Source organism: Seriola aureovittata, chromosome 5 (assembly GCF_021018895.1).
Source record: "Seriola aureovittata isolate HTS-2021-v1 ecotype China chromosome 5, ASM2101889v1, whole genome shotgun sequence".
NCBI classification, from domain to species: Eukaryota; Metazoa; Chordata; class Actinopteri; order Carangiformes; family Carangidae; genus Seriola; species Seriola aureovittata.
In genome coordinates, this window is record NC_079368.1 from 43,690 (window position 1) to 52,632 (window position 8,943).

At 37.8% G+C, this 8,943-nt stretch overlaps 1 long non-coding RNA gene across 1 annotated transcript; it reads right to left on the reverse strand.

The window, feature by feature from the left end:
• Positions 1 to 2,518: 2,518 nt before the first annotated feature.
• Positions 2,519 to 4,857, reverse strand: LOC130169862 (uncharacterized). Its single transcript, XR_008827899.1, has 3 exons — positions 4,144 to 4,857; positions 3,887 to 3,925; positions 2,519 to 2,736 (listed from the first exon to the last, which is right to left on the reverse strand). It is a non-coding gene; the product is annotated as an uncharacterized LOC130169862 (long non-coding RNA).
• Between the last annotated feature and the right edge of the window lie 4,086 nt (positions 4,858 to 8,943).

Consider the following 8,943-nt stretch of genomic DNA (forward strand, 5'->3'; position numbering starts at 1 on the left):
ATCCAAAATCTGAGCATTCACATTTAGTGGGATTTCTACACAGAACACTTCAGGATAGGTTTTCCTGTCTATTTGAGTAGCATTCATGAAGAATATGATGGATTTCATGTTTACATGTCATAAAGTTATCAGCTACACCTGAGAATGCGATACTGTTGTAAAGCGCTGTTTCCACGTTTCCAGCGTCTAAATCGGCTCTTTCCCTCCTAAAAGCTGTCTGTGTGTATCCAAAATCTGAGCATTCACATTTAGTGGGATTTCTACACAGAACACTTCAGGATAAGTATTCCTGTCTTTTGAGTAGCATTCATGAAAAATATGATGGATTTCATTTTTCAAGTTATCAGCTACACCTTAGAATGCCATACTGTTGAAAAGCTCTGTTAAGCGTCAGGATCTGCTCTAAGTCCTCGTCAGAAGCGTTCTCTGTGTCTGAGAACTGAGTTTTTGTCACTCATTGTCCTGTCTATATAGAACACTTCAGGATAGGTTTTCCTGTCTATTTGAGTAGCATTCATGAAGAATATGATGGATTTCATGTTTACATGTCATAAAGTTATCAGCTACACCTGAGAATGCGATACTGTTGTAAAGCGCTGTTTCCACGTTTCCAGCGTCTAAATCGGCTCTTTCCCTCCTAAAAGCTGTCTGTGTGTATCCAAAATCTGAGCATTCACATTTAGTGGGATTTCTACAAAGAACACTTCAGGATAAGTATTCCTGTCTTTTGAGTAGCATTCATGAAAAATATGATGGATTTCATTTTTCAAGTTATCAGCTACACCTTAGAATGCCATACTGTTGAAAAGCTCTGTTAAGCGTCAGGATCTGCTCTAAGTCCTCGTCAGAAGCGTTCTCTGTGTCTGAGAACTGAATTTTTGTCACTCATTGTCCTGTCTATACAGAACACTTCAGGATAGGTTTTACTGTCTATTTGAGTAGCATTAATGAATAATATGATGGATTCCATGTTTACATGTCATAAAGTTATCAGCGACACCTGAGAATGCGATACTGTTGTAAAGCGCTGTTTCCACGTTTCCAGCGTCTGAATCAGCTCTTTCCCTCATTAAAGCTGTCTGTGTGTATCCAAAATCTGAGCATTCACATTTAGTGGGATTTCTACACAGAACACTTCAGGATAAGTTTTCCTGTCTATTTGAGTAGCATTCATGAAGAATATGATGGATTTCATGTTTACATGTCATAAAGTTATCAGCTACACCTTAGAATGCGATACTGTTGAAAAGCTCTGTTAAGCGTCAGGATCTGCTCTAAGTCCTCGTCAGAAGCGTTCTCTGTGTCTGAGAACTGAATTTTTGTCACTCATTGTCCTGTCTATACAGAACACTTCAGGATAGGTTTTACTGTCTATTTGAGTAGCATTAATGAAGAATATGATGGATTCCATGTTTACATGTCATAAAGTTATCAGCGACACCTGAGAATGCGATACTGTTGTAAAGCGCTGTTTCCACGTTTCCAGCATCTGAATCGGCTCTTTCCCTCGTTAAAGCTGTCTATGTGTATCCAAAATCTGAGCATTCACATTTAGTGGGATTTCTACACAGAACACTTCAGGATAAGTTTTCCTGTCTATTTGAGTAGCATTCATGAAGAATATGATGGATTTCATGTTTCAAGTTATCAGCTACACCTGAGAATGCGATACTGTTGTAAAGCGCTGTTTCCACGTTTCCAGCGTCTGAATCGGCTCTTTCCCTCGTTAAAGCTGTCTGTGTGTATCCAAAATCTCAGCATTCACATTTAGTGGGATTTCTACACAGAACACTTCAGGATAAGTTTTCCTGTCTATTTGACTACCATTCATGAAGAATATGATGGATTTCATGTTTACATGTCATAAAGTTATCAGCTACACCTGAGAATGCGATACTGTTGTAAAGCGCTGTTTCCACGTTTCCAGCGTCTGAATCGGCTCTTTCCCTCGTTAAAGCTGTCTGTGTGTATCCAAAATCTGAGCATTCACATTTAGTGGGATTTCTACACAGAACACTTCAGGATAAGTTTTCCTGTCTATTTGAGTAGCATTCATGAAGAATATGATGGTTTCATGTTTACATGTCATAAAGTTATCAGCTACACCTTAGAATGCGATACTGTTGAAAAGCGCTTTTAAGCGTCAGGATCTGCTCTAAGTCCTCGGCAGGAGCTTTCTCTGTGTCTGAGAACTGAGTTTTTGTCACTCATTGTCCTGTCTATACAGAACACTTCAGGATAGGTTAGGCTGATATAGTATCACTTTCTGTTTGATCATCAATGACTCAACAGTTGTCGACACACAGTATCCATATTTGTCTACAACACATAAAAGTATTGGACTTCATTAATTATCGAAGTGAACATCTAATACATCTAATAGTTACAACCTCCCCACCGGGGTGAGCTGTAACACTGCTGGGGATAGATGTAAGGATGACAGGTAATTTGCCAATTTAAGATTCACACTATCCAATTTTATTCAAGAACTTTGATGAAAAGCCACGAACACATTTAAAATACATTTTACAACAGTGAACATTGAATAAAACGAATCTAACAAAACTATAAATATATAAAAGTATTTAAAATTAGAAAAGAGTAAAAATTCAGTTGCTAACAAGACCTAATTGTAACCTCCTCCTCCAACTCGTCCCGGGGCATGCTTCAAGTGATCTGCAGCTGCAGATCTGATTTGCGCCTCCGTCGCAGCAGAATCCCATTGCATAACAGCAGCTAAAATAAAAAAGAATAATATCAAAAAACAAACAACAAAAAAATCATGTGAATACATCCTCAGAGGAGCCAAATTGAAAGCCCATGTCAATACATAATGATGCTACTGTTCAGAGGCCCGTGTCAGAAAGCAGGTTTATAGTGAAAACTCTGAGTCTGTTAACCCTAAATGAGGGAAACTGGGCTTTCCATTTCAGAAAGGGAGGAAAATCACACCTGAGAAACTGAAGTAAGTTAACCTCTGAGTATGACTATGGTAACTGAATCTATGAACCTAACCTTGTCAGGAGCAGGTTTCTTCAATGAACCTTGAGTTTCTCTCCGTCTCCGTATTTTGTAAATGGCTAAAATAAATTAGATTTTTAACATTTATATTAAAACTTTTTTTATATCTAAATTTCTGTATGAACAACCATTTCCATCAACTATTACTCATGTGGCACATTGTGTTAGCTAATCCAAGTTTGTACTGTCCTGATGCACAAATAACAAGACAAGTACATCAAGAGTCTCTAGTTTAAGAAGCACATGCTTCATGGGTCCTCCATTTGCAGCTTCATTAATTGACCCTTTGCTAAGCACCTCCCTTAAAAAACTAAGACGTCTCGATATTAATAGTAAGTTACTTATGTTTAAACTTTAAGTCGAGTCACTGTGTTGTAGGCTACTTGAGCACAAGAAATACTAGTAACATTAATTGCTAGGCAGAGACACGTTCTGACATATTGATATCTTTTAGCATTTTGTGATCGAACGCCCTATACCCGACTATCCCAGTCCTGTGACTACTCTCCCTTCGTAAATGTATGTTTGTGGAGTTTGGATCACACAGCAGACATTTGTCAAATGCAGCGCAACTGAAATGATGGTGGAGGACTGCTTTACATATCATTATGGTTAAGAAAATGTGGTCCGTGGGGTGTGAAGTCTCTGTTGCTGATAAAGTGCATGGCTCCATTTAGTCACATTTTGCAACCATTTTACTGTAACAGTTACTGTATCCACAAGGTATGCGCTGCCCTTCTTTCACTCAACAAGAGAAGGGGGATTGAGACGGTGCCTGAACGCGGGTGGGACTCAGTCAGTCATGATCAACAATGCTAGTTATCTGCATGCTGATTTTATATATACGATGAATGGCTATACTTACGTGCAGTGGACATCTCCCTGCTGTATGACTTTGATGAACCTGAAAAGTCAACACCAGAATATTCAGTCAGTCACGATCAACAATGCTAGTTATCTGCATGTTGATTTAATTCTGTGGGGAAACAGTGTAGGTCGCTTGTATATTTTCTAATTTTAAAAGAAAATCACAACAATTTAATTCAGGCAATATAGAGAAACTCTTCCACAAAGCTGAATGATAAACAAAATGTCAAGGACATGTCTTAATAGTGAACTTACCTGGTTGGCAGCTCTTCTTTTCTCTATGAAGATAGAAAAAACAAATTTATCAAGTGTATTAAGATGTCAGAAAAACATTTTGCATTAAAATGAATTGTTACATTCTACAATGGCGATGTTAAGTACAACAAATTAGACTAATAGCTACATGATGATACAAGAAAATAAAGTGAAACTGCAGACTGATCACATACAAAACTATATTAAAGGACCAGCCAGACAACTGAAAATACTGACTTATTCAAAATATTCTCTACAGAATAACCATGGTGGGGTTGATGACCATCTGTCAACTGTGCATTACCTCTGTAGGACACATAAGTCTAATTAAACGAGGGCATTAAAAGAACACAACAGTAGTTAGACATTGCAGCAGCTAATACTAGCTGAGGACTGTGGTAAACTGTGCACTCTAAAGCTTTCACACGAATTGTATTTTGTATTTCTTAGACGTGTCATCCTCAACAACTAAGTATTTCAAAATAGACAGCAGCGTGAGTTGTCTGTGTTGAGTCTCGAGAAGTTTAAGCTTTGCGACAGCTGGCTGTCACGGAAATTGAGGACAGGGGAGTTTGGAGTGGGCATGTCAGATCAGTAGAATTAAAACCACCATAATTTACAAAAAGATCACACCATCTGATAATTTAAAGATTATATGAAGATTTATATTATGACATCTAACATGACAATTTTAAGATTTCCAACTAAACACAAAGTTACTTTCTTATTTATGATAGGAATACTTCTTTCGACCTCATCTTCCTCAGGTAAAGAAGTAAACATACAGCTCGACATTCTCTACTTAAAAGATAATGTTCCCAGTCCGTCTCAATGAGTCATTACGAAATATTATATACTCTTACTGTCCCTTAGGCTAGCCCCTGCACATTCAGCTTGTCCAGTTCACACGGCCCATTCTAGCCAGCATAGGCTGGCTCTCACTAACTGTCACTCGCACACACAGCCTCTGGCCTTAAATATATGTAGAAAATCATATGAAAAACTATATTATTTTTCGTACTAAAACAAATTAAATTATTCATAAAGGGAAAAGTCTGATATGAAGCCTACCGCACTCCCATTTAAAACAGATAACATTAGCTTTTGTGCATCCAAAAAAAGCAGATTTTGAATTTAGGAATAAACAGCAATATAACGTTTTTAACCTGGATGCATAAAATAATAAGAGAGTTAGGAAGCACATTTCCTCTAACTGCAAAACTACCTGATCTGTAAATGTTGCCTGTAGTCACAACCAAGTTAACCTAACGGCCCAAGTGGCGCTAACATTATGCTAACGTTATACGAAGCGGTTTGCTAGCAGGCGCCAAAAAAAAAAAAAAAAAATTCTAGCCTACGTTGTTTTCCAAGTCGTATGTACAAAATGAGACTTGATAAATTGCCTAACAATGTCGTGTGTGTTTTACAAAGACTTTCGTTTTAGGGTTTTATGGAAGTTTAGTTTAATTTCTTACCTTACGATCTGCACGAGCCGAGTAACTGCCAAGTCCACTGTGTGATTGTACAATTCCTTGCAGACTTCATATCCATCCGTGCGACAACACTATAGAAAACTTTCCTGGCAAGTTGGCTCGATTAAAAAAGCAATGTCATTTCATAAAAGGCTGAAGTAGTCGTTAAAGGCAATGTTAACCACTACGAGTCCCAATTAAATTATTAACCACCACTATAAAAGTAGAACTACTTTCACAGCGGAAGGATATCAGTCTGGTAACAAGAACGTGATTGGTTAATTCAACCGAACTTTATTAATACCGTACGACCTTACAGCCAAAAATGTTTTACCAAACCACAGAGACAGTTGTTAAATAAAAAATATTCTATATTCTATAAAAAATGACAAATTATTATTAACAAACGGGGAATATGTGGATAAATAGATTAATTCAAGTTATTGATGTTAGGATGGCTGCCGGTACTGCATACGGGAAAACGTTTTTTTTTTTAATCTCTGAATCCGGAGGCAAAACCTGCCCAAATCAGGAATAACTCCTCAACCATATGGCCTATATTCATTATTCTGGTCACTTTTGAAAGAAGCTAACATGAATCCATGGTATTTAAACCATTTCTATAGAGTCAAGATGCAACGAAGGAATTTTTTATCCTTGCCTTGTAAAAATGCACTATAACAATAAAGCACTATAACCATTAACCAAGTTCCAGTAGCCAATTTTTCTGCTGAATTTGTTTTCCAACTCCTATACAACAATTGTAACTGTAAACCTGATGGAAATACACCAAAATGCAACATTTATGATGAAAATATATATATTTTCCCAGGTACTCAGGTTTTGGCTTAGCCTCTGTGATTTTGAATTCAAACTACTATTTATTTGCATGGCAACAAGTTGCAAGTAACATAAACCTCCAAAAATCATTGAAGTATTACTAAAAACAATGAATATTGCTGAGTATTGGTTAATTTTTAAGAAGTCTATGCTGTACAGGCAGATCAATGGAGAACAGCCATTGAAACCTCACTCTTCATGACAAAAAAACAGCTCTAAGGGGCCTGCCTTGCCTCACTCAATGTAATTTATTAACCAATTCAGGCTGTCATATAGACGTCCAGATTGTGGCCTATCGGAATGTCTCATTTACACTAGTTCTGGTTGTCTGTAGCCATCCAAAATTGGGCCAGGATGGACGACTTTACTCAGTGTCATTTATCAACTAATTCAGGCTGTCATATAGACGTCCAGATTGTGGCCTATCGGAATGTCTCATTTACACTAGTTCTGGTTGTCTGTAGCCATCCAAAATTGGGCCAGGATGGACGACTTTACTCAGTGTCATTTATCAACTAAATCAGGCTGTCAAATAGACGTCCAGATTGTGGTCGGTCAGAACGTCTCATTTCAACTAGTTCTGTCTGTAAATAGACGTCCAAAATCGGGCCAGGCTGGACTACTTCACTCAATGTCATTTATCGACTAGTTCTGGCTGTCATATAAACGTCCAGATTGTGGCCTGTCAGAACGTCTATTTTCAACTAGTTCTGTCTGTAAGTAGACATCTAAAATCGGGCCAGGCTGGACTACTTCACTCAATGTCATTAATTGACTAGTTCTGGCTGTCATATAAACGTCCAGATTGTGGCTTGTCAGAACGTCTATTTTCAACTAGTTCTTTCTGTAAGTAGACGTCCAAAATCGGGCCAGGCTGGACTACTTCACTCAATGTCATTTATCGACTAGTTCTGGCTGTCATATAGACGTCCAGATTGTGGCCTGGACGGACGGACGTGATATCAACTAGAATTGGACGTCCACAGACGTTGCTTGCTCAGTGGGTCAGGATCTGCTTTAAGTCCTCGTCAGAAGCTTTCTTTGTGTCTGAGAACTGAGTTTTTGTCACTCATTGTCCTGTCTATACAGAACACTTCAGGATAAGTTTTCCTGTCTATTTGAGCAGCATTCATGAAGAATATGATGGATTTCATGTTTACATGTCATAAAGTTATCAGTTACACCTGAGAATGCAATACTGTTAGACAGCGCTGTTTTAACGTTTCCAGCGCCTAAATCGTCTCTTTTCCTCGTTAAAGCTGTCTGTGTGTCTCCAAAATCTCAGGATTCACATTTAGTGGGATTTCTACACAGAGAATGCAATCCTTTTCAATAGGGCTGTTAAGCGTCAGAATCGGCTCTAATTCCTCGTTAGAAGCCTTTTCTGTGTCTGAGAACTTAGTTTTTCTCACTCGTTGTCCTGTCTGTGCAGAACACTTCAGGATAGATTTTCCTGTCTATTTGAGTAGCATTCATGAAGAATATGATGGATTTCATGTTTACATGTCATAAAGTTATCAGCTACACCTTAGAATGCGATACTGTTGAAAAGCGCTTTTAAGCGTCAGGATCTGCTCTAAGTCCTCGTCAGAAGCTTTCTCTGTGTCTGAGAACTGAGTTTTTGTCACTCATTGTCCTGTCTATACAGAACACTTCAGGATAGGTTTTCCTGTCTATTTGAGTAGCATTCATGAAGAATATGATGGATTTCATGTTTACATGTCATAAAGTTATCAGTTACACCTGAGAATGCAATACTGTTGAAAAGCGCTGTTTCCACGTTTCCAGCGTCTAAATCGGCTCTTTCCCTCGTTAAAGCTGTCTGTGTGTATCCAAAATCTGAGCATTCACATTTAGTGGGATTTCTACACAGAACACTTCAGGATAAGTTGGTAACACTTTCTATGAACACTACATCTATAGTGCATTATGAGCACATTCATAGTAAATTATAATGCTCATCATAATCAATCATAACGCATTACAACTACACTCATAGACACACATAACGCTTTATGATGCACTATATCAACAGTTATAAACCTAGCTTATAATGACTTATAAATCCAAGGGCCTTATGAGTGCTCTTGACTGGTTATAAACTACAGGCTGACTGATGGGGCTTATAATACATTATAACTACTTACACCCCTCTATACACACACCTCAACAATCAACTGTTTTAAGGACTCATAGGATGCCATAAGTATATATAAGTTATCAATGTATGCTTTAAGTAAAGTGAGGTTCATCTTGATGCATCTATAATGCAGTATACCTAATCATCATGTTTCATTGTTGGTGTTCAGTAAAGTGTAACACATTTGCATGCATTTAAAAGAAGCTATGCTGCATTATAAGTCATTTCGTCAGATACCAATATAGAGAATTACACTAAGATTAGTCTGCTTTAGGAATATAACGGTAAAGCTTAGTTTCAACCTGTAGGGGACAATCAACGTGCATATTTTGACCACAAAATGTATAT